Below are 27,447 nucleotides of genomic sequence, written 5' to 3'. Positions count from 1 at the left end.
TTTGCATGTGTATTTAGGGAGCCATAAAATAACAAGGGGATGCTACCATATTCTGAGATCAAGAACTTCAAAGTAAATAAAATCTTTGAATTACATTTGTATAATGAATCCGAAAGTTTCCGACATTACTTATTTTCAGTGCATTGCATGTACAATGAAAAAGAATACGAGCAGAAGATAATGGGGATTATCTGCTCACTGCATCATTTATGAAAATGATGAGCTAAAAAGATATATATATATATAAAACATGCACTTCCTATTGTTATTATTCCCGTCTTTATTTCTTCATATTCTCATCTTTCCTGCCTTTATTGTTTAATTAATTGGAGAAATTATTAAAATCATGAAACATGCATATATCATTTTTAAACATTACTGCTTTACTTTCTGCAATACATGGATTAGTACAAATTTGCATGTGTATTTAGAGATGCCATAAAATAGCAGGGAGACGCTACCATATTCTGAGATCAAGAACTTCAAAATAAATAAAATCTTTGATTACATTTGTATAATGAATCTAACAGTTTCTGACATTACTTCTTTTCAGTGCCTTGCATGTACAACGAAAAAGAGTGTGAGCAGAAGATAAAGGTGATTATGTGCTCACTGTATCATTTATGAAAACGCACACACATATATAAATAACATGGACTTGCGATTATCACTATTCCTGTCTTTATTTCTTCCCATTCTCATCTTTCCTGTATTTATTGATTAATTAGCTGGAGTAATTATCAAAATCATGAAAAATGCATAAATAATTTTTTAAACATTATTGCTTTACTTTCTCCAGTACATGAATTAGTACAAATTTTCATGTGTATTTAGGGATGCCATAAAATAGTAAGGAGATGCTACCATTTTCTGAGCTCAAGAACTTCAAAATAAATAATATATTTGAATTACATTTGTAAAATGAATCTGACAGTTTTTAACATATTTTCAGTGCATCGCGTGTACAATGAAAAAGAATGGGAGCAGAAGATAATGGAAATTATGTGCTCACCATATCATTTATGAAAAAGAAGAGTCGAAAAGAAAGGTTAAAAAAATTGTCTATGTTAATTTTTGATGGATATGGTAGCATCAGATAGGTGTTCTAGTCTCTAAGGTGTCAGAGAGGCTAAGGAACATAGGATCTTGAAAACCCAAAAAAGGTTTCAAGAGAAAACACTTAGAAACCTTTCAATTGATTTACTTGATCAATAATTTAAAAGTCCCTAAATCTAACTTAGGAAAATTGATTAATTAATGGGTATTAATTGATAAAATCGATTTTTCTCTAGAAACTTCTGGAAAAGTGATCGATGGAGTCTAAAATGATCTAAGCCATCGATCATGATTAGATCTTGGTTGTTGATGCTCCAACGAGAGATTATAAGAGAAAGTCAAAGGGGCCTGGAGAAAACACATCAAACATCAAGTGAGCAAGGCAGTTTGAATTACCTAGTCCGCAGTATTCAGCAGGGTGTAGTTCGAGCCAGGGAGAGAGAGTAGCAAGGGTTTGTAGTAGTGAGAATTTTCGGAGAAATTCTCAGGAGGTTTTCTAGTGATTCAGAGTCAAGACAGGAGCCCAAATTATCCAGTAGAGGAGGTCATATTTTGCAGTGCGAGTTACCCAGATTGCCAGTGCGAGTTGTTGGAAGGAGGATTGATTCAGTTGCTAGAGCCCGGATCTAGTCCTGGGAGGCAAATTGAATTGTTTCCAATGGCAGAGAGAGGAAAGACGACTTGTCTGGAGGAGTTTCCGAGGCAGAACGAAATTCTTAGAGGCTGTAGTGCGCATCTCTGGCCAGTGGTGTGAGTGGCCAAGGAGAGGCCAGATCATTTTGCTGTGAGGGAAAAAAGCTCTCAGTATTTTTCTAGTTGAGATAAATTTCCAGAGGGATGCCAGTTGGGCATCTAGTTGTAATTCTCTATTTTTGTTGCATAATAATAAAACCCCCATTTTCTACAGTGGTTTTCCCTTTAGGGTTTTTCCAAGGACTTTTGTCCAAAGATAACGATGTCACTTTTATTGTGTGTATGCATTTATTTTCTCAGTTCCAATATTTTATTTTTTGCAACATATTTTATTTGTGAAGAATTGCAGTGTGAGTTTATCGACATTTGACGTTAATAATTAACAGAAGACAAAAAAATTGCATAAGTTAGGAAATAAATTTCCAGTTCTTGTAGTTCAAAGAATTTTCACATGGTATCAGATCAAGAAAAATTGGACCAGAGGGTCTAGGTGAAGGAAGTGAGCTTTGTGCAGTTTCAGAGGGAGATCTGAAGCACCAATTTCCACATCTGTATAGGCCAAGCCAGAGGTGTGAATTGCAGAGATGCAGAAAACCGATTCCCAGTTTAAGGTGAAGGAAAAGTTTGATTTTGACTTAGATCTTTGACAACAAGCATTTGGATTGCCAGAGAGGGTTTCCAGCGACCAGATCAGTTGATGCACAAAGAAAATCTAGCAAAAAAGTTTTGTAGCAAGGGTTTTGCAATTGCAGATCAACACTTTGAAGAAGAGAAAAACACACAAAGAATTATACCCAGGACTTCTCCCATGTATTTGAAGTTCTAAAATTTTCTAGTATGGCCACAGAGAGATTCAGCATTCAGGATGCTACAGATTTGTCTTCTACAATGGAAGATGAATTCGCTCAAATAGCTTCCCTATCTAGCTCAACTTCATAGGGTGTTTGGTATATAGACAGTGGAGTGTCAACTCACATGATATGAGTTAGAGACTACTTCTCCAATTATAGGGAGGAGGAGACGGACTTCCAAATCCAGATGGGAAACAATAGTAAATCTACTCCAGTTGGGAGAGGTACCGTCGAGATTCAGAGGGAGTCAGGGGCAAGCACCAATGCTACAGATGTGTTACATGTGCCTGGCTTAGACATGAACCTAATTTCAATGTCAGAGCTACAGGGCAAAGGATATGATGTCTACTTCTTAGGGAAGAAGGTGTTCACCAAACACCAAAGCTGGAAGAAGGTGAAGCAGATTGTAGTTTGTAGCAACAGGTTGTATAAGTTGCAACTCGATTCTCCAAAGGAACTCCTTAGCAGTAACAACAGTGATAGAAATAGCAGTGGGAGAGACCTGAATGGATTGTGGCAGAGGAGAATGGGTCATTTACACCATGGAGCACTTAGGATGCTCAGGGAGACAGTGACGTGCTCCGGAATTAAGCACAAAACATGATGATGTGTGCAGGGGGTGTGTACTTGGGAAATATGCTAAGGCAACATTCCCAAGAAGTGACAGTAGATCAGATGGTGTGTTGTAGCTTATACACTCAGATATTTGCGGCCCAATGTCCACCAAATCGCTCAAAGAGTACAAGCATTTTGTCACCTTCATAGGTAACTACTCCAAGAAGACCTAAATCTATTTTGTGAAGACCAAGGATGAGGTCTTCAGTTGGTTCCAAGAGTTTAAGGCTCTAGTGGAAAATGTGACAAGGAAGAAGATCAAGGTACTTCGCATGGGTAATGAAGGAGAGTACACAGATAGTGACTTCACAGGTTTCTATGTGAAGGAGGGCATCAGGAGAGAGTGGATAGCGCCATACAATCCACAGTATATTGGAGTAGCAGAGCAGAGAAGGATGATACACACCATAAAGATGAATAAATTAAATTAAAGGATCTAAATTGCTACATGACAAATGAAGATAATCAACCTTTCTTCTTGACCTTGGAATTTAATGACTGCTTGCTTCACAAATGTATGTTGGATTCAGGGACTTCAACTAATGTCATGACTAAGAAAGTCATGGACCAATTGAACTTAAAAATTTCAAGGCCTTATCATAATATTTGTTCCATGGATTCAAAGAAGATTGAAGTCTTGGGTGTTATCAAGGACTTGCAGGTAGTTCTGGATAATTACCAATACAAAATAATCACCATGGACATTGTTGTCATAGATGTGCTAGATGTATGGGGAATGCTTCTATCAAGAAAGTTTGCAGCTGATCTGGGAGGATATATCTAGTTGGACTTATCATATGTTACTATTCCTATGGCAATTGGTGGTATGGTCAGGTTATATAGGGAAGTGGAACGAAGGTATCATGTTGAAGATCCAAAAATGCTAGAAAATGGAGAGGTTGCAACACCGAATATCCTTCAAAATATAATGCAGTGATAACAGAATTCTTCAAGCTAGCCTAGGATTCTTTTCATCTCACCTCATGAACAAGAAAAATAAAAGGCTCAAATTTGACAAAGATATACAATACAATGACAAGAGCCTTCATCAACCTAATAGGCTCAAAATTCAACAGGGATGTCTGACAAGCAGCCTATGGATTCATTTATTAGCAAACAAGTTCTCCGGATTGAGCCACAGGGATGACATTTGATGCCATAGGGAATTTTTGTATAGTATTTTTAACCCTACTCTCTTAGATATTATTTCATTTCTGTCATTAGTTAGTTTCCTTTTCATGCATTTAAGTTTTATGTCTTTATATTTCATATGTCAAAATAGTTTTTCTATTCCAGCAGATGTTCTTTATATTTGATGATGTATACATGATGATTTTGATATTGAACAAATATCTAGTTGACATTACTTTGTTTTCTTGGATACAAGATTCTGGATTCTCACATTCCTTCGAGCGAAGCAACATGTCCTCATGTGGAGCCAGATGTTGACCACACTTTGTCAATAGTCCAAGAAAGCAGTGTACAAGGAAGTGGAGACAATTTTTCAAAGACCAGAGTCATCAGTGAGAATGAAACTCATCATTGTAAAGCCAACATTTGCAAGGTCTATTGTAAATGATGCTAGCATGACCATTTAATTATGTGACAACACCTAGGTAAGCCTATGACTTTGGCAAAGTATTTCATCCTAGGAAGTTCTTTAACCTCCTTGAAATATGTGTGTTTGTAAACACGCATAATTGGAAGAGTTTTTCTTCCAACTATAACCCCAAAGCTAGGGTGGAATTTGTTGGAAAGGTCTTAGGTGAGTTCTAGTGTTTATTGAGTCTATTGTAAAAGTGTGTTTAGGAATAATTTTAGTGCATGGTCCCTCATACTTAAAACATCATGGATAAATTATTTTATTATACGCACACTTGGTTTCATACTAGAACATATTGTGTTGTAGAATTGGGTAATGTCTTGAGGGTCTGGTCAAAATGTGTATTTCCCAGTGTTGCACATATCGGCAAAAAATCACGATAATATCGTATTATCGCTATTTTTTCAAAATGACGATTAAATTGGGTGATAAAATCGGGAAAAAAAAATTGGCCGATTTTTTCGAAAAAATAGCAATTTTTACTGAAAAAAGCGTGGGCCCATCAGGCAGCGCGTGTTTATAAGGAAAAACGCGATTTTTTTTTATTTCATTTGGATAGCAAAGGGCGCGGTGGGGTTTGGAGAGTTGGAGAATTAGAGGCTTGGAGATTTTGGAGCTAAATCAACTACTTGGAGGCGAAAATCGAAGAGTGAGCTAAGGAGGAGATACATTATCTCCATAAAACCGGTATGGGCACCAACGTTTTGTGTTTTCATTGTTTTGTAACTTTGTTTTTGTTTTTCTTCTATGTTTTTGGTTGGGTTTGGAATGGGGGTTTTGACATTTGTCCAATGTAATTTTTTTTTTAGTTTTTTTGGTTGGGTTTGGAATGGGCCCATGGGGTTTTTGACATGTCCAATGTATTTTTTTTTTAGTTTTTTGGTTGGGTTTGGAATGGGGTTTCTTAAATTGTATGTAATTTCTTTTAGTTTTTGTAAAATGTAAATAGTAAAATACTAAATTGTAAATTTGTAACTTGCAAATACTAAATTGTAATCCTTATTTTCTTATAGGTTCACCAAAACACCATTCAAGTTTTCAACTTCAAAGTTCAAAATCAAACATGCCAAGGAAATTGGACCCTTTCTGGGAATTTGGTGAACCTGCTGCTCCGAATGATAGAATAAACTTGTCTTGCAAGTTGTGTGGGCACCATATGTCCGGGGGGTGTACAGATTGAAGTATCACCTTACACAAATCCCTGGATTTGATGTAGGGCCTTGCACAAATACAAATCTTGAACTCATCTGAAGAGCCATGAAAGCATTGGAAACTTTAGACCGCACTAGAGAGGCCAAAGCAGAAATGAAGAAGCAACTAAAAAAGTCAGCTGAACAAGGAAGTGGCAGTGGTTCTATTGCAACATCGACCAACCCAGTAGCTGCCTCATCATATTTTGTTCCTCGAACCACACCTGGTTCACAGCCATCTATCAGTTCAATGCTAAAAAAACTGAGAAAGAACAAGCTGACAAATTGCTGGCGAAATTTCTCCTTTGGAGTGATATTCCTTTCAGCATTGTAAGGAATAATCCATTTTTCCAACCTGCTCTGATGCTATTGCAACTGTTGGCCAAGGGTACACAATCCCTTCTTATCATGACATGAGAGGCCGGATTCTTCAAAATGAAAAGCTTGACGGCACCAAAATATTGGAGGATTTTAGGGAATCATGGGCACAAACGGATTGCACTGTGATGTCAGACAGTTAGACTGACCAAAAGGGGAGAACCCTTATAAACTTTTTGGTTAGTTGTCCCAAGGGGACTATGTTTATCAAATCTGTTGATGCATCTACACAAATCAAAGATGCAAGAACTTTATGTGATTTGCTGGATGTGTTTATTTTGGAGGTGGGTGCAAAAAATGTTGTCCAAGTCATAACGGACAATGCTGCAAATTATGTTGCTGCTGGCAAGATGCTTATGGACAGGCATCCTACTTTATTTTGGACACCTTGTGCTGCACACTGTATTGATTTGATGTTGGAGGACATAGGGAAAATTTCCTTTGTCAAAGATATTGTTGAGTCATCCAAAAGCATTACAGAATTTACATATAATCATACATCTATGCTTAGCTTAATGAGAAGATTCACCAACAACAAAGAGTTGGTGCACCCCGCCATTACACGGTTTGTCACCAGTTTCATATCTCTTCAATCTCTCTTGAATTCTATGTGGGATGTGAAGAGAATGTTTCTTTCAGAGGAGTGGCGTGCTTTGCCAATGAGCCGTAAACCAGAGGGAGAGTCCATATGCAGACTAGTTTCATACCAGGAAGACTTCTGGGCGAGAGTGTAGGAGGTGTGCACCGTTACTGAACCTTTGGTAAAGGTTTTTCAGTTAGTTGATGGTGAGAAACCCACAATGGGCTATTTGTATGAGGCCATGGATAGGGCGAAAGAATCCATTCAGGCCTACTATGATGATAAGGGAAATGAGGGGTTTCAAAGACAACTCCTCGTATGGGAAGTGATTGATGAACGATGGAACAACACACTCCATCGTCCCATTCATGCTGCTGGGATTTCCATGAACTCTGCATTTTCTTACGCATGTGGGTTCGTATTTGATGCTGAGATCATGGATGGATTCTTAACCTATGTCCAGAGGATGGTGCGATCTCCAGCAGAACGTATAGAAATCTCTAAAGAAATTGAGACATATAAGATGGCAGGTGGCACATTTGGCTTTCACATGGTTGTGACTGATAGGACGATTAAAATGCCAAGTATTTTTTAGTTTGTTTCAAATTTCATTGTCTCTTCAAACTCCATTTTTTTCTTATGTTTATTTAAAATTTTATTTGTAATTTTGTTGTAGATGCATGGTGGAGAATGTATTGTGCCAGGGTACCCCTTCTGCAAAAGCTTGCCATTCGGATCCTTAGCCAAACACGTAGCTCCTCAAGATGTGAGCGCAACTGGAGTGTATTTGAGAGAATACACAACAAGAAGCGCAATAGGTTAACACTTAAAAATTTAAAATAGTGCAAATTTCCAAATAAAGTTTTGAATTCATTAAACAATATTTTTTTATAATTATTATTTCATGATCTTTGTACAGGTTGGAGTCCCAGCGACTTAATGACATGGTCTACGTCTACTATAATCTTCGATTATGGGTGAGGCAACTTGAGAGGACACCTGATATGGAGGTCATCTCATTGGATGGGATTGACAATACTGCTGCATGGAGGGTTGAGTTCGAGAGGCCTCTCATGGAGTCTGCTGATGATTGGTTAGTGCAGGATGTAGTGGAGGGGGAGGAGGACGAGGACGAGGATGAGTTGGAGCAACAGGAGAAGAAGGTGACACCACCTGCCTGGGCTACCCCTACCACTAGTAGAGGACGTGGTCTACCTCCTATAGCTCCTACTTCTAGTTCTTCAGCTTCTAGAGCACAACGGACTCCACTGCCAACTCCACCAGCACCAACATCTACATCTAGAGGGAAAGGGAAAACTATGGCATTTTCTCGCAAGAGGGGCAGAGGAAATCAATAGTATTAGACTTTAGTTATTTTGTTCATTTCATTGTATATGACATTATGACTCATGAAATACATTATTATATTTTTTGTTGATATTTTGAGGCTGAGTTGGGACTTAGGAGTCAAGACTTACTATTCAGAACATGATTCACTGTTATGAGTGATTTTAGCACTAGAAATGATATTAAACATCTTATATATTAGTTCTTTTATCATATTTATGTGTCAATGTATTTATTTTATGTTGTAGATGGTTTAGATATTAAAAAAATTGAAAAAAATGAATATTATTGTACCAAACGATTTTTTCTCGATTATTACCGATTTTTTCCCATTTATTACGATTTTTTCCCGTGCTGAAATTATCCCGATAATGATTAGTGCAACAATGGTATTTCCCCTTCAAAGGGTTGAATTAATTGTAATATTTTGATGTAAAAATATTTTAGTGCATGGTCCCTCGCAATCAGACACCATGGCTAAAACATTTGAGCGTGGAAAAAATAATTAGATCCCCTCTAGAGTCAATTAATTTTTTTTGGCAAAATTAAATAAAAATCCTAACCCAAAAAATTAATCAATTTTGAGTCAAAAATAATTATAGATAAATTAATTTCTCTCGAAGTGGAAAATAATAAAAAAATATGTCAATCAAAAGGAAGTCAATTTTTGGAAGTCCTCCACCAAGGGTAAAAATGGATATTTTAAGAAAATTTGAGCCCTTGGATCTTGATGGTTAAGTTAGTCAATTATTTTAGGAAATTAATCAAAAATTTTAATTTTTGGATTAATAAAAAACAATTTTTAAGGGAAATTTGAGTTTTGTCTCAAAAATAAAAATTCAACAATGGAGATTAAAGGAAGAGCAAGTTATTTTCGATGGTCAAGATTAATTTGACGAGGATCAAGCCAACTAGCCATTATTTTCAACTTGGAGGGGTTTTCTATATATAAATAAGTTATCTAGCTTCTATTTCCCATCTTTGGTTGAAGTAATTTTCTACTAATGTACTGAGCTTTTGCTTTGGCAGAATTATTTTTCTCATAATAAAAAGACTTTGGGGTTTCAGTTCATGGTGTTCTTCTATCTGCTGATCTGTGGTATGTGCTAGTTTATTTGTTTACGTTCTATATTGTGCCAAATATTGCAACTGTTATTTCCTTTGTCGATGATAAGAACATTGTATTTGTACGAGTTATCTTAGGTGATCTGATTCACTATATGATCTAACAGTTATTTTTAAGATTGAATAGAAATTTATACGTGCTCTAGCCCTTGGGCTCCAAGTTCACAGACTATGGGGAAGGAATGACCTTGTTTGAGCTGATTTCATTGTGATGAATTATTTTGCAAGAGGGTTTTGGCCTGTTATATTGTTCAAAATTATTCATCCATAATATTTATTCAAAAATTCTCCAAATTTCTATTTCATCTTGGCCTACAAAGATTTAATTTACTAATGAGAGCTAATATTTATATTTTGTAAATATTGCACATTTGTAAATAAATCTAACCCTTGTTTTAATTTTTTAGTAGTTGGGGTTTTGGGATTTTTTGAATTCATGTATATATTGGGGATTTGGAATTCTTTCTATTCATTTGTGCAAGTGATTCTTCAAGCCTTCAAAGAAATCAAATTTTTGTGAATGAACTAGCCCTAAGGCTAGGGCTTGAAGGGTTTCTTCTTCCAAGCAAGATGTCTATCCTTCTTGAGCAAATTCATTGGGGTTTTGAAGTAGATCTAGGCCTAAGAAAGCAAGATCTACCCTCTAGCTACCCTCCAAACCCAACGTTTAGTTAAGAGAGGAAGACGTTGGCCCTACAAGGTAATATTTTGGCATTTTTGTGGTAATTTTTGGCATTTGTGGCTAATTTGTGGGTGTTTGCAAGGGTTCGAGTTCCTTCTAAGGCCTCTAAGGCCTAGCTGCAAGCCTAACTAGGCCTTTCTCCCCTAGTTGTGGCCTCTTTCTCCTTTGTGTCAGACTTTCCCCCTTGCTTGAGTGAGTTTCAACACTTTTTAGGGTCTCCATCCCTAGCCACAGCCCTCAAACCCTCACAGTAGCCTCTAGGAGGCTCCTATTTGGGTGTCGCAAGCCTCTAAGAGGTCTTTCTCTCTTTTTTGCAGGCCTTTTAGGCCTCGACATCAGCCTTAGAGGTCTCTTTCCCTCTGTCACAGGCCTTTAGGCCTCTTTCCCTTAAGTCGTAGGCCTTGAAGGCCTTCTCTGTCCTTGCAGTGGTTTTGGAGCTACCATTGCAGTTGCATGTGGGCAAGTTATTTGAAAGAGCCTTATTGTCCTAACAAGGCCATAAGGCCTAGTGGTTTGACCTCTTATCCCTCTTCTCTCATCATAGTATCATATATAATTTCGAAGCACATTGTGACAGTGGTATGTGCAAGGCCTAAATACACCTAAAAGAATTCCTAAATAATGGTAAGACTTGGAATCAAAACCACATACATTTTTTTAATGCCAAGTGATATCCATTTATGATTGATGCATGACTCTCAAAGGAATTACATTAATAGATACACTAGAATCAAGCATACAATTATGTAATATGAGGTTGTTGATCACCAGGGATTAAAAAAATTCATGTCCTCCATTCCTTTTGTAAAAATACATGTTTTGCAAGATGACTGGAGGAACCTCAGGTTCTTCTTCAAAGTCAAAATCCTTCCTAATTTGCCTCCTCTGGGCAAGAAGTTTTTCCATCTCCAAAAGGGGAACTTGTACATTTATCTTAGCCAAAACATTAGCCATATCAATATCTAATGCAATATCAAAGTTTTGAGGTTTCGACTTAGGCTTATTTTAAGTTTGTACTTAGTACTTGTCCTTCCTTTGGGATGTAGTGCCAGAACTAGAACTTGATTGGCCTTGGTCAAAATTTCTTCTAGAATATTGTAGACCTTTAAATCTCCCACTATTTTCCACAAACATGATCAGCTTAGCTTGATCATTGTTGTCTTCAATATGGACTTGATCTGGCTTTGGATGGAAATAGGTGCCACCAAGCAAGATATTAAACGGAGCACCATCATTGATGATATTCAGGTGCTCAACAACTCCCTCCTGCCCTTGTTGTATGGACATTCACCTTGAGAATGATATTCCTCACAATGCACCAGGGAGACTCCTCTTATCCCATCAAATTTTAGTTTGCATGGAAATCGAGGCAACCTATCATCAAATCCATATGGATGTATGGAATTTGTACAATGGTGCAAAATCCCTATAAATGATGGTAAAAATTTCTCTACTGGCTATAAGGTTGCTCTTTTCCTTGCTGCTAACTGGTTGGTTATCCTTGTTGAATGTTGATTTGGGGTAGAATCAGACGTGCACTAGGCCTCAAGTTTTGCAGGGAGGCTTGGGCACATGTATTCCAAAGAACCCAGAAAGCGTTTTGGGAAATTCCATCCAGAAACGATTTTATTAAAATAATTAATATTTTTTAATGGGACCCTGAGTCTAAACCTAGGAAATTAAAAATATTAACGGGTATTAATCTAATTGTGGGTGTAACTTCTAGAAGAAGACGAGGATCAATCTAAAATGATCTTAGCCATTGATTAGCTTTTAATTTGGGTTATTGAATGTCAACGAGAAGATTATTTAAGGGAGCTTGAGGGTCATTTGGAAGACACACCAAGAGATCAAATTTCTGAAGTGGCAAGTTCTCAGGAGGAGATTCTGATCGAGGAGATTTCTTATAGAGAGAGCTAGTGAGTATCCGGAAGAAGGAAGTTTTCCTGGGCCAGAGAGTACGAGGCAAAGAGAGGACAGAATGACGTCCAGAGAGAGGTAGACACTGGCCCACGTAGCGCTGACGCAGTGGCAGCGTAGGCCATAGAGGGAGATCGAATTCCTGTTGAGGAAATCGAGTTTCAGTAGCTAGGAGATGGGGTGTGAGACCGGGAGGCAGATATTCGGATTTTCCAGCCAATAGAGGGTCCAGAGAAGGAGCAGCGTGAGACCCAATAGGAGTGACACAGTTCTACACAGAGGATACATAGAGGGTACGCAGAGGCTCCAGTTCAGTGTGATCAGACTCAAATTCTCCTAGTTATAGGGTGAGATCATTTCACCATTCATTTTATCCAATTTCTCTCTCTATTGGATTGCTAGTTGAGCATCCAAGAATTGTACTCAGATTTTCTCCTGCATAATAATAAAACCCTTAGATCTGCTGCACCCGTTTTCCCGCATTGAGTTTTTTCCGGGGACATTTGTCCAAAAACAACGCGGCATTTGTGTTGTATTTTTTTTCTTGCTCAGTCTCTTGTTTCCGCATATATATTTAATTAAGTGAAGGTTGCAGTAGTATTTACTTCGATATTTACCATAGCACATAGTAAATAACTTGTATGAATTAACAAGTAGGAGAAGTAACATCAGTTTGTTGTAGTAGGAATTCGGGTTCAAGAATTTTCACATGGTATTAGAGTTGTAGGTGAAGCAAGAAGAGCAGAGCCAGAAGATCTGGCGCTGAGCAGAAGAGGGAAATCGAAAAGTTGTAGGAGGCAGCGGTTCGAAACCCCAGAAGGTTTGCGCAGTTCTTAGCCGGAGGGCTGAAATTTCGAGGCAGCCTCTCTCCAAGTGAGTCGATGGAGAGAAGAAATCCCAGTTCAAATTTTTGCCAGGTAGAAGGAGCAGCGTTGAAGCCTCAGCATAAGGAGAACTAGTGGGACGCATATTTTTCTGCAGGCAATTTGTTGGGCAAAAAATCATCAAAAGAAAGAGGAGAAGCAAGATTGAGGGAATTTCTTCCTCAGAGAATTCCTAGCCAAGGAATTTGAATTCTCTAGAGCTAAGCAGCAGTAAGGGGCAATAGTTGTACTAGCTCCAGCAGGGAGTGTGTAGGCCAGCCCAGCAGTAGCATAGAGGAGAGAGGAGGTCATTCGACTTTCTAATTTTGGCAAAAATGACAACCAGTGGCTTGAGGGATCGGGACAGGTTGGACAGAGCATCCAATTATGTCATATGGAAGGCAAGAATGTCATTCCTTCTAGATGAGCATGCCCTCAAGACATATGTCAACAACGTGGTGGTTGTCCCTGTAGGATGCAGATCCATTGAAGAAGGACAAATTAGAAACGGCGAAGGCCAAGAGGATGATCCTTGATGGAGTAAAGGATCACGTGGTGTGTCATGTCGGTAGCGGAGGGACTGCTAAGGAGATGTGGGATGCCTTGGCTACGTTATATCAAGGATCTTTTGAGCAACGGAAGATGTACTTGGAGCAGAAACTGAGATCTGCTCAGATGCAGAAGGGGGATCGTGTGAATCCATTCCTCACAAAGCTAAAGGAAACCCGTGATGACTTGTCTGCGAGGGGCATACACCTCAGACTTTGGAGTTGGTTAGACTGGCCTTCAATTCTGTCTCAGATGAGTGGCAAGTCTTTGTCCAGAGTATCTTGGGCAGAGCAGCATTGCCAAATTGGGATGAGATGTGGGCAGCTCTAAAACAAGAGGAGTTGAGGAGAGAGTTAGTCAAGGTCAAACTTGACGAAAGCAACAGTAGTGGGTCAAAGCCCAAGGAGGAGGAGGATAATACAACCCTTGCATCGAAGGGACATCAGGGGCAGTGAAGACATAAGAAAGATGTCTCAAAGATCAAGTGTTTCAAGTGTGGTGAGATGGGTCACTACGCTACTCAATGTCCTCTCAAGAAGAAGGATAGGGATGAGAAACACGATAGGAAGGCTGCGCCCGCGAAGATCAAAGAAGAGGATTTCGCCATGACAACTGAGAAACCTCTAGGAGGGAGGTGGGCTGATTTGGAGTTGTAGTTCGAAAGAGCTACAGATGGGCAGGGTCCTTGAGGAGTCCATCACTTCGATCAATACCTTGCTATGGGAGCCCAATTTTGCAGTAGCAGGGTGGACTAGTGTTGGATAGTGCCGAGGAGTGACGGGGAGACAGAGTGGCTAGGAGCGCCAGAGACCAAACAATGCAGAGCAGAGCTGGCAGAAGTGTAGATGGCACAGAGCAGAGGTCAGCAATAGCACAGTAGATTTAGAGGGTCAGGGAAAAGGCTAGCAGCAGTCGGGCTTCAACATTCACGTGGCAACTGTGAAAATTTCTACACTCGAAGGAACCCCTTTTGCAACAAACCTGAATCTACTTCACTTACTTGATTTTTAAATTACATTCATCAAGTTATTCTTTTGAATATTGAAGCAAATTACTTCTGCAACCTACACTAATTAAATATTTGATCTCATGAAACAGAAAATAGAGCAAAGAACAAGATACATAGGACATACTTATTTTTGGACACAATAGTCCCCGGAAAAACCCAATGCAGGAAAACCGGTGCAGCAACTCTAAGGGTTTTATTATTATGTAGGAGAAATATCTGAATACAAATCTAGGATGCTCATATAGCAATCCTTTACAGAGAAAATATTGGCGGAAAATCTGAGTGAGTTTTACTTCACTTCACCCTACAGAATTCCTCCTAACCCGACACAAGACTAGCTAACCTCGGCTATTTCTACGTTGGCTCTGAATCACCTTCCCTGCCCTCTGCGTCAGCTCTCCTGGCAGTTCCCAGCAGTTCCAGCCGTTCCAACTATTCCAGCAGTTCTGGATTCTACGTGACAGGCAGCTTTTTTGCACTGCGTTGTCCCTTCTGGCTCTGCGTAGGGACTATGTGGGCCCAGACTGGCCCAACGTCAACCCTTCTCAGCTACTACACTACCTCTCTGCAAGCTCTCTCCGCCTCTCTGACATATATTCTCCGGAAAGTCCTTCCGGATTCTCACTGCCCGTCTGCTGCATAATGATCACTTAGTTTGAATTTCTCAGCTTCTTAGCCCCATAAATCGAACTCCAGATCAATTCTCTCTCTCTCTCTCTCTCTCTCTCTCTGTTTTCAAATGAACCCCAAGCCTCCATTTTATACTTTTCTTGTTGAGTCTTCAATGGCCGAAATTAAGTCTCTAATCAACGGTTAAGAATTAAACATGACTTGAACCGCCTTCTAGATCATTCTCACCCATATTTTGATTAATACCCATTAATATTTTAATTTCCCTAAGTTTAGACTTAGGAACCCCATTAAAAATATTAATTATTTTAATAAAATACAATCCTGGTGGAATTTCATCAAAAGGTTTATGGATTCTTTAGAACTCATGTTCCTTAGCCTCTCCACCAAATTTCAAGGCTAGATCACTTCCGATGCTACCAAAAACTAACACTCTCTCTTAGCGAGGAAAGTGCTCTAGCAACAATGTCCACCCGCATGCTGCTTTATTTCCGAAGAACCTCCTTTTTGCACTGTTGCTGCCACTAACACTATGTTGTTGTTGTTACTGTACTGCTGCCCATGACACTGCCACTACCACTACTACATTTGTACTACAGCTCCCTCTCAAACGCTGCATTTGCTATGTTGCTAGCACTGCCATTGCTAACACTACATCCGTACTGCAACTCAATTGCTGAGAGAAGCAACTGAAAAACATCCAAAATTAGTTGAACTTAACTGTGTTCAACATAATACAATGAATGTTGGAACCTAACTATTACTGATTCTGACCCTCTAAATCTTCTGCGTTGCTACTAACTCCTGCACTGCTGCCAACCTTGCTCTGCGCTGATCAGTCTTTGGTCTCCAGCTACTCCATCTGTTCTCCAAACACTCCACTGCATCATCGACACTAAGTCCATCTCGCTACTGCTAAATCTTGGGCTCCCATAACAAGGAATTGATCCAAGAGGTGGACTCCTCAAGGATCCTGCCCACATGTAGTCCTCCCGACTACAACTCAATATCGCCCCATCTCCCGTTTGGAGATGCGTGGGAACTCATGGAAAACTCATCCTCGTCAATATTTGTTGAAGCAGCCTTAGGACCATGTTTCTCATCCTTTTCCTTTTTCTTCAAAGGACACTGGGATGCATAGTGGCCCATCTCGCCAGAACTGAAACATTTCACCTTCAAAATGTCCTTCTTTCGCTTCGGCTTCTGTTGTTCCTTCAATTCCAGAGTTGCGTTCTCCTCCTCCTCCTTCATCTTTGTGCCACTCCCACCGTTGCCACTGAGGTTGACATTCACTAAGTCCCTCCTTAACTCCTCCTATTGAAGCGCTGCCCACATCTCCTCCCATGAAGGTACTTTTTCTCTGCCCAGTATGCTTTGGACGAAAACTTGCCATTCATCCGAGACTCCATTAAGGGTTATCCTCACCTTCGTGGTTGGCTGAGGAGTGGACCCCACTGCAGCAAGCTGGTTTCTAGTATCTTGAAGACATTGAAGACAGAGGTTCACCCCTTCTCCTTTCTGCATCAAAGTCCGTTGAAACTTCTGCTCCAAATACATCTTTCGTTGTTTGGAAGAGCCTTCATACAAAGAAGACAAGGCTTCCCACATCTCTCGGGCTGTATCCTTGCCCTGCAAGTACGAGACCACATGATCTCGAACTCCATCAAGAATGACCCTCTTTGCCTTCCCTTACTCGGCCTTGTACTTCTTCTTTTGATATTTTTCAGCAGGAACAATTACAACACTATTGACATAGGCCTCTAGATCATATTCCTCCAGAACAACTAAGATTTTGGTCTTCCATATGACATAGTTGGAAGCTCCTTCCAACCTATCCTAATCTCTGAGCCCATGCGGTGCCATCTCACCCAACTGTCGAATTGGCTCCTCTAGTCACTGCTTAGAACTGCTCAGCTACTCAGCAAGTGAGAAATTCGAACTTTCTGGAAGAAAGTTCTCTGAGGAGAAAATTCCCCTTCTACGTGTCTTCATTCTTTTCCAATAGAATTCTGCCCCAACAGAAACTGCGCCCTTCAAGCACTGTGGTAAGGTTCTGCGTCACTCCCTCTACCTCTGCAAACTGATGAACTAGAAATCGTACCTCTCTGTCATCTCACTCAGAGAGAGATTTCCTTGGATTTGCTTCCCGGCAAGGACTACGCAATCCCTTCAAGAGGATTCGAACTGCTGCCAAATGCATCTTTCGACCTCACTGCTTAGCACTGGATTTGCTCTTCCCTGTTTCAAAATCAATGCTCTGTTACCATGTGAAAATTCCTACACTCGAAGGAACCCCTATTGCAGCAAACCTGAATCTACTTCACCTACTTGATTTTTAAATTACATTCATCAAGTTATTCTTCTGAATACTGAAGCAAATTACTTCTGCAGCCTACACTATTTAAATATTTGATCTAATGAAACATAAAACAAAACAAATAACAAGATACATAGGACACACATATTTTTGGACACAATAGTCCCCGGAAAAACCCAATGCGGGAAAACCGGTGTAGCAGCTCTGAGGGTTTTATTATTATACAGGATAAATATCTGAATACAAATCTAGGATGTTCATCTGGCAACCCTTACAAAGAAAATATCTGAGTTAGTTTTACCTCACTTCACCCGGCAGAATTCCGCCTGATCCAACACAAGACTGGCTAACCCCAGCTATTTCTGCGTTGGCTTTGCGTTAGTCTTGCGTCACTTTCTCCGCCCTTTGCGTCAACTCTCCCGGCAGTTCCAGTTGTTCCGGTGGTTCTAGATTCTGCGTGACAGGTAGCTTTTCTGCTCTACATTGGCCCTTCTGGCTCTGCGTAGGGACTGCATGGGCCCAAACTGGCCTAACGTCAACCTTTCCCAGCTACTATGTTGCCTCTCTATAAGCTCTCTCCGCCTCTTTGTCAGTATTCTTTGGAAAGTCCTTCCAGATTCTCATTGCTCCTCTACTGCAGAATGATCACTTAGTTCAAATTTCTCAGCTTCCTAGCCCCAGAAATCGAACTCCAAATCAATTCTCTATCTGTGTTTGTGTTTTCAAATGAACCCCAAGCCTCCATTTTATACTTTTCCTGTTGAGCCTTCAACGCCCGAGTTTATGTCTCTAATCAACGGCTAAGATTAAAGCATGACTTGATCCGCCTTCCAGAGCATTCTCACCCATATTTTGATTAATACCCATTAATATTTAATATCCTTAAGTTTAGACTTAGGAACCCATTAAAAATATTAATTATTTTAATAAAATACAATCTTAGTGGAATTTCACCAAACGGTTTCTCGGTTCTTTAGAACTCATGTGCCTTAGCCTCTCCACTAATTTTCAAGGCTAGATCACTTCCAATGCTACCAAAAACTAACAGTTTCATACCGAACACAGTTAGTTCAGTAATTTTGGATGTTTTTCCGTTGCTAATGGAGTAGCAGCAACAATTTGCAGTGTAGTGGCAGTTGGTAGTGGTAGTGCTAGCAGCAGCACAGATGCAACACTTGAGAGGGAGTTGTAGTATGGATAAAGCATTGACAGTGGTAGTGTCAGCAGTTGTACAGTTGCAGCAACAGCGCAGTAGTTGGTGGACATGTCAGACATCAGCAGCGCAGAGGACGATTCTTCATAGTCAGAGCAGTATGCAACACCGTATATTGCTAGAGCACATTCATTGCTAAGAGGGAGTGTTGATTTTGGGTAGCATCAGATGTGCTCTAGGCCTCACATTTTGTAGGGAGGCTTGGGCACATGTATTCCAAAGAACCCAGAAAGCGTTTTGGGAAATTCCACCCTTAAACAATTTTATTAAAATAATTAATATTTTTTAATAGGACCCTAAGTCTAAACTTGGGAAATTAAAAATGTTACTGGGTATTAATCTAATTGTGGGTGTAACTTCTAGAAGAAGACGAGGATCAAACTAAAATGATCTTAGCCATTGATTAGCTTTTAATCTGGGTCGTCGAATGTCAATGAGAAGATTATTTAAGGGAGCTTGAGGATCATTTGGAAAACACACCAAGAGATCAAGAGATCAAATTTCTGAAGTGAGAAGTTTTAAGGAGGAAATTTTGATAGAGGAGATTTCTTGTAGAGAGGGGTAGTGAGTATCCGAAAGAAGGAAGTTTTCCTAGGCCGGAGAGTATGAGGCAGAGAGAGGGCAAAACGACGTCCGGAGAGAGACATACGCTGGCCCACGCAGATCTAAAACAGTGGCGACGCAGGCTTTAGAGAGAGATTGAATTCCTGTTGAGGAAATCGAGTTTCAGTAGCTGGGAGACGGGATGTGAGACCGGGAGGCAGAGATTTAGATTTTCCAGCCAGCAAAGGGTCCAGAGAAGGAGCAGCGTCATACCCAGTGGGAGTGACACAGTTCTGCGCAGAGGCTACGCAGTGTTGAAGTTTCTAAGTCTACTAGTTAGAAACTCTCCATGCACTTTATCTGATTTATTCCTACCTACTTGTTTCGTTACTTAACAAGTTATTTACAATGTTGAATGTAAATATTGAAAATAAACACTAGTGCTTGCTCAACATATTACAAATCAACAACTGAAGGAAAGAAAAACAATCGCACCAAATGACACCATTATTTTGGACCAATGTCCCCGGAAAAACCCAATGTGGGAAAACTGACATAGCTATCTAAGGGTTTTCTTATTAAGAAATTTCAGAGTACAATCTGGGTGCCAAATCCGGCTTACCCAATAGAGAATTTCCTTGGCAGTAATAGATCTCAATTTGAGACAAATGTCTTGGCTGAAACCCCGGATAAACCTTCGAGCAGCTACTCAGCTCCAATCTTCCCCAGAAACCCCAACGTCTACCTTTCTGGACTACGTCAGCCTCTCTCTGCCCAGCGCTGGCCCTACATCACCCTGAATGGGTCTGCGTCAGCCTTCTGGCCCTCTGCATCAGCAACGCTAGCCTCTCTAAAGCACTGCACAACTCCCGGATGCCTCTGCATGGCCCTGTGTGAGCCCTGGCTGCTACTGCATTACTCTCTCTGGCTCCTGCACTGCTCTCCCGACACTATCTCTGCCTCTGTCTCCTTGTACTCAGTGTCCCTCAGCTGCAACTCCAATCACTGATTCTATCTCTCTCAGCAAACCCCGCTCTAGATAATAGAATGACTGATCACTCTGGTGTGTTCTCCAAGTGACCCTCAAGCCCCCTCTTATACTTTTCTCATTGACATATCAACGGCTGAGATTAAGTCCCTAATCAACGGCTAAGATTAGATCTAACTTGATCCATGTCTTTTGGACCATTCTAACACAGTTTTATCTTAATCCACATTAATATTTTAATTTCCCTAAGTTTAGACTTAGGAACACCATTAAAAATATTAATTATTTTAATATCTCCTGAACTGTTTAGAATCTGCCCAAACCCTTTCTAGGTATTGGAGATCTCATGTGCCCCAACCTCTCCACCAAATTTCGTGGCTAGAGCACATCTGATGCTACCACAAATCAACACTCCCTCTTAGCAAGGACTCTGCTCTAGCAATACTCCTCACTAAGTATCACCCTGATCATCTAGCATTGGTCCCTGTGTTGATGCTAGGTCTACTGCCCATCATCGTCTACACTGCTGCATCCTGTACTACTGCCCATGGCTCTGCCACTGCCACCGCTGCATCTGTACAACAACTCCCTTTGCATCCGTGTTGCTACTGGTCCTTTCTCCCAACACTGCATCCACACTGCAACTCCTCTCATCATGCTGCATCATGCTGCCCACTGCTGCACTGTAACTCAGTTACTGAGAAGTAAGTAACTGATCTCCCAATTCTGACCTCTCAGTTGGGCTAGAGACACTCCGAACGTTGAAGCTCCCTCTGCCGCTGACAAGTGCTCCCTCTCTTACCTTTGCGCTACTGCAACAACTCCCTGCATATCGCACCATTGCACACCTCTTTGTGCCATCCTACACTGGTGCAACACTCCCGTGCCTCTCGCACTGCTGCAACCTGCTAGCCTCGCGTTGTCTTGGGACTCCTGCACTGTAGCTCTCTCTGCCGCTTCATTCGCATCTGTCTCTACCCACATCAACCAGTCCTACTACTCCTCTTTGGGGCTCCTGTAACAAGGTCTAATCCAAGAGGCTGGGTACCTCGAGGATCCTGGCCCTCATCGCCTGTAGTCCACCTGACTATAGCTCGATGTCTCCCCACTTCCGCTCAAGTGTTGCGTGTGCACTCATGGCACAGTCATCGTCTGTCAACACTTCCTTCTTTGCCTTTGCTGGCATTGCCTTAGTCTTGGAAGACTCTCCCTTACTCTTTTTCCTTGGACACTAGGTCCCATAATGACCCAGCGCCCCACAGTGGAAGCACTTGATCTTGGAAAGACCATTCTTCTTCCGATTTTCTTGCTTTCCCTCAGATGCTAGGGAAATATCTTCCTCCTCCTGCTTGACTTTGATCCCCTTACTGCTACTTCCCGCCTTTGACTCTCGTCCGATCTCTTCCTGGCGAAGAACTGCCCACATCTCATCCCAAGGTGGAAGTGTCCCTCTGCCCAGTATACTCTGGACAAATACTTCCCAGTCTTCTGAGACAACATTCAGGGTTGTCCTCACCATCAATTCCTGGTCCAACGTGGCTTCTATAGCAGTCAATTGATCTCTGATTTCATTCAGTCCTCCGAGGAAGGTGTCAATCGGTTCTCCCTTCTTCATCAGATACAACCTCAGCTGATTTTCTAGTAACTTTCTTCTCTGCACAGAAGTATGCTGGTACAATTTCTTAAGGGCCTCCCACATCTCATATGCCTTTTCCTTCTCGGCAATGTGTGGTACTACATGGTCCTTGACCCCATCAAGGATGACGCTCTTAGCCCTCACCATTGCCTCCTCGTACTTGTTATCATTTGGGTCGACTGGGATAGCTATCGTCTTTGAGGCGAAGAGCTTGACACGATTTCTGTCAAGTATGGATAAGATTCTAGCCTTCCAGAATGCGAAGTTTGAGGCTCCATCCAGCCTGTCCTGGTCTCTTACTCTGTGTAGTGCCATGATGCTCTTCTACTTCCCTCCTAGAAGTTCTCAATCTGACTCCCTCTGAGTCTCGATTTCCCTCCTGGAAATCCTTCTGTCGATGTTGAGATGCCCACTACTCTGATCGTTTGTGCAACCACACCACTGATCCAAGTTTCTTGGCTAGAAACCCTCGGTAGCATCTCCCTCCTCTTGGCCTTGCCCTGTCAGATACTATTATAACTACAGTACCTCACCAGCTCCACTCTGCAATGTTCCCACAGCCTTCTAAACCCCAGCAACCTAAAGGTGAGAGCTCCTAGGCTCTGCACAACCCCAGTACCAGCGATCCAACCTCCTCAGCCAACTGAGTCAGCCCTCCTAGCTTCTGCGTGGCTCTGCGTGAGGCTCCCTTTGCCTCCCTTAGCCTCTGCATTGCCTCTTCTTGGCTCACCCTTTGATGACACAGACACTGTGTCACCCTTCCCTTGTTGTTTCTCTATTAGAAACAACGTCTGTCACTCAGGACAACCTTTTTTTGCTACTATTGCTCCGCTCAGTTTTTGTCCTCAGTTCTCCTGTGATCTGCAACCACGCTCTGGTACCATGTTGAAGTTTCTAAGTCTAACAGTTAGAAACCCTCCATGCATTTTATCTGATTTATTCATACCTACTTGTTTTGTTACTTAACAAGTTATTTACAATGTAAATATTGAAAATAAACACTAGTGCATGCTCAACATATTACAGAACAACAACTGAAGGAAACAAAAACAATCACAACAAATGACACCATTAGTTTTGGACCAATGTCCCTGGAAAAACCCAATGTGGGAAAATCGGTGCAGCTATCTGAGGGTTTTCTTATTAAGCAATTTCAGAGTACACTCTGGGTGCCAAATCCGACTTACCCAACAAAGAATTTCCTTGGCAGTAATACCTCTCAGTTTGAGACAAATGTCCTGGCTGAAACCCTGGATAAACCTTTTGGCAGCTCCTCAGGTCCAATCTACCCTAGAAACCCCAACATCTGCCTTTCTGGATTGCGTCAGCCTCTCTCTTCCCAGCGTTGGCCCTACGTCACCCTGAATGGGTCTGTGTCAGCCTTCTGGCCCTCTACATCAGCAACGCTAGCCTCTCTGAAGCACTGCGAAGCTCCCAGCTGCCTCTGCGTGGCCCTGCATGAGCCCTGGCTGCTACTGCATCACTCTCTCTAGCTCTTGCGCTGCTCTCCCAACACTACCTCTGCCTCTCTATCTCTCTGTACTAAATGCCCCTCAATTGCAACTCTAATCACTGATTCTATCTCTTATAGCAAACCCCGCTCTAGAGAATAGAATGATTGATCACTCTGGTGTGTTCTCCAAGTGACCCTCAAGCCCCCTCTTATACTTTTCTCGTTGACATATCAACGGTCGAGATTAAGTCCCTAATCAATGGCTAAGATTAGATCTAGCTTGATCCATGTCTTTTGGACCATTCTAACACAATTTTATATTAATTCACATTAATATTTTAATTTCCCTAAGTTTCGACTTAGAGACTCCATTAAAAATATTAATTATTTTAATATTTCCTGAACTATCTAGGATCTGCCCAATACCCAAAAAACTGGTGCAGCGATCTAAGGGTTTTCTTATTAAGCAATTTCAGAGTACAATTTGGGTGCCAAATTTGGCTTACCCAACAGAGAATTTCCTTGGCAATAATACCTCTCAGTTTGAGACAAATGTCCCCACTGAAACCCCGGATAAACCTTCTGGCAGCTCCTCAGCTCCAATATGCCCCAGAAACCCCAGCGTCTGCCTTTCTGGACTGTGTCAGCCTCTCTCTGCCCAGCGTTGGCCCTGTGTCACCCTGAATGGGTCTGCGTCAGCCTTCTGGCCCTCTGCGTCAGCAACGCTGGCCTCTACGAAGCACTGCGCAACTCCCGGCTGCCTCTGTGTGGCCCTGAGTGAGCCCTAGCTACTACTGCGTCACTCTCTCTGGCTCTTGCGCTGCTCTCCCAGCACTATCTCTGCCTCTCTGTCTCTTTGTACTCAATGCCCCTCAGCTGCAACTCCGATCACTGATTCTATCTCTCTTAGCAAACCCCGCTCTAGAGAATAGAATGATTGATCACTCTGGTGTGTTCTCCAAGTGACCCTCAAGCCCCCTCTTATACTTTTCTCGTTGACATATCAACGGTCGAGATTAAGTCCCTAATCAACGGCTAAGATTAGATCTGGCTTGATCCATGTCTTTTGGACCATTCTAACACAGTTTTATATTAATCCACATTAATATTTTAATTTCCCTAAGTTTAGACTTAGGGACTCCATTGAAAATATTAATTATTTTAATATCTCTTGAACTATTTAGAATCTGCCCAAACCCTTTCTGGGTATTGGAGATCTCATGTGCCCCAACCTCTCCACCAAATTTCGTGGCTATAGCACATTCGATGCTACCACAAATCAACAAGGTACGCAGAGGCTCCAGTTTAGTGTGATCAGACTCATATTCTCCCAGTGACAGGGTGAGATCATTTCACCATTCATTTTGTCCAGTTTCTCTCTGTATCAGATTGCTAGTTGAGCATCCAAAAATTGTACTCAGATTTTCTCCTGCATAATAATAAAACCCTCAGGTCTGCTGCATCAGTTTTCCTACATTGGATTTTTTTTGGGGACATTTGTCCAAAAACAACGGTGTCATTTGTGATGTATTTTCTTTCTTGCTTAGTCTCTTGTTTCCACATATAAATTTAATTAATTGAAGGCTGCAATAGTATTTACTTCGATATTTACCATAGCACACAGTAAATAACTTGTATGAATTAACAAGTAGGAGAAGTAACATCAATTTGTTGCAGTAGGAATTCTGGTTCAGGAATTTTCACACTGAAGACTATCTGCCTTCTCCTTGCTGAAACACTAATAAAATCATCATCTCTGATTTTCTCCTTCACTCATGTGACATGTGAAATGAATATTCAATGTGTCTTTGTCTATTTCCCTCACTTTATTTATAACTTTGACATGACCCAAAAACCTAATCTTCAAAGATTGAGATCTAACCATGAGACCAATGGCTTTCTTTTAATTAAATTATTAAGCGACCCACTTTAGTCACTTTATTAATTAAAAATCAATCTAAAAAAATAATGTTCACTTTATTAATTAATTGATTAAGTGAACTTCTGAAAAGGATAGGATACTTTTAATGACGATTTTCATAGTAGACACCCTAATGGAAATACCTGTCTAAGCTACAAACATTAACAATAAAGGCTTGTTCATGCATTCTATCTTGTAAGTGTACCTTGGATTTGAAAAATCTTTTCTTTTTGTATCTAATATATGGAATGGGTAATTATCTAGAATTTCTATTCTAATAGTTATTGTTGAAGATTGTTCTATGGATTGTAGATGATAGTATTGTGAAAATTCGGTGATCCTGAATCCTACTACAACAACTGATAATATTTCTCCTATTTATTAAATTACTTTGACAAATTATTTACAGTTTTCTACAACAAATATCGAAATACATACACTGCAACCTTCACAAATAAAATTCTACGGAAAATAAATACAAGGAAAAATACTAGCACATATATAACCACTATGACAGTGAGTTTTGAACAATTGTCTCTGGAAAAACCCAATGTGGGAAAACCGATGCAACAGATGAGGGTTTCTTTTATTAATCTTCAACGATAATTTTTGTACAAGATACGAATAGCCAAAATAGAGGAAAAATCACTAAGAGAAATTTACTGATGAATTTCTCACACTTCACAACATTTTTCTGACCCTGAAAAGGACCTTCTACCCTTTCACTGGACTTTTTGTGTCACCCCTTGCGCAGTCACTGCGTAGTGCCTGCATCACTCCTCTGCTCTGATGAACTACATCCCTCGTCTATGCTGCCCCTTCTAGATTTGTCCTGCAGTCTCAGACTATGTTGATGCCCTCTCTCTATCTGCTTTGGTGTGTTCTCCATCAAACCATCGACTTCTTATAATCTTTTGTTGGAATACCAACGACCAAGATTAAAACATAATCGATTGCTAAAATTAACTAGAAATTGATCCATGTCTTCTTCTAGAAGATTCTCACCATGACTTAATTAACACCCTTTAATTAACCAGATTCCCTAAATTTAGACTTAAGAACCATTAAAAAAAAGTTAATTATTTTAATTAAGTCATCTCTAGGTGGAATTTCCAGAAATGAATTTTGGGTTGTGGAGAATACATGTATTCTAGCCTCTCCACAAAATTTTGTGGCTAGAACACATCTGATGCTACAAAAATCAACAAGTATTGCATGCAGTACCCACTTGTAGAATGTGAATGACAATCCCATTAGTGAATCTTTCAAGTAGTTCTTTCAATTGACTTTGATCCCTCACAAAAGTGATAGCTAGGGTTTCAAAATCTAGGTTTCATTAATCTCTTACTCCTTGCCAAGACTAACGAATCTTACACTCCCATAGATTCCATCACCCAAGGACTAGGCACTACCCTGGTCACTTTGTTGGTCATCCATAAAACTTACACCAAAATATCATTTTCTCTCCTTAAATCTGATTTTGACCCCTCAAGGATAAGCCACTAGCTAGGGCTAGGGCACGAATCTCAACTAGGGTTGAAGTTGTTGGCCTTTGGGAGGATTCAAAACTTGAAGAGAAGGTCATTACGTCAAAATAAACTCCTTTTAGTAGCTAATCCATCCATATTAGGACTAAAGTCTTTCTCCCTAGGTAAATTTTACCCTAGAAAAGCCCTAGTTTGCCCTAGGCTTCAACTTGGGGTTCTTGTTCCATATATTGAAGATATTCATCTATTAGAAGCCTTTTCTTGGCCTTGTCACTCTAGGTTGATCCTTTTACCTTGCTATTTCTCAAGCCCCAAGTCGTGGTGTGCCCTAATCAAGCATATTGGAGGATGTAAATTGCCCTATTATGTTGGTTGAGTCTTGCTCTTAGGTAGAGTTGTCCTCCATAGGCATATCTTGTCAACTTACCCCTTGTACCTGACATATCCTTCTAGGTTACCTAGCATAGGGAAGCCTCCCTAGTGGTGAAAGTCCACAAAAGGGCTGAAGGTAGTGATTGTAGTGACAGTGAGCCACACCTCATATTGTTGTCCCTTAGTCTAGTCCTTGCCTTGTGAGCTCCCCTCACAAGACCTGCTAGATTTTGAGGCAACACGGTAAACCCTAACTTGACCCTAGGCTTCAACTTAGGGCTTCTTAAAGGCTTGTTGATCCAATTGTTGAACATATCAATCCTTAACAAGCCTTTTCTTGGCCTTATGTACCTTGGTAAGCCTTTTTTCCTTGTCTATTCATTAAACCCTTGGTCATAAGTGCCCTAGATAAGTCTCTTAAGGTGC

General features: G+C 40.7%; 1 protein-coding gene across 1 annotated transcript in view; it reads right to left on the bottom strand.

Annotated features, from left to right (window-relative positions):
• The window catches only part of LOC149220519 (uncharacterized), a 410,731-nt gene that overhangs the window by 70,235 nt on the left and 313,049 nt on the right, over nt 1-27,447 (bottom strand). The window lies entirely within an intron of this gene.

Source organism: Pinus tabuliformis, chromosome Q, assembly GCF_031772625.1.
Source record: "Pinus tabuliformis cultivar Carrire ecotype Pingquan chromosome Q, CPIR1, whole genome shotgun sequence".
NCBI classification, from domain to species: Eukaryota; Viridiplantae; Streptophyta; class Pinopsida; order Pinales; family Pinaceae; genus Pinus; species Pinus tabuliformis.
The sequence above is the reverse complement of the archived record's forward strand: the minus strand, read 5'-3'. Positions and strand labels throughout refer to the sequence as shown.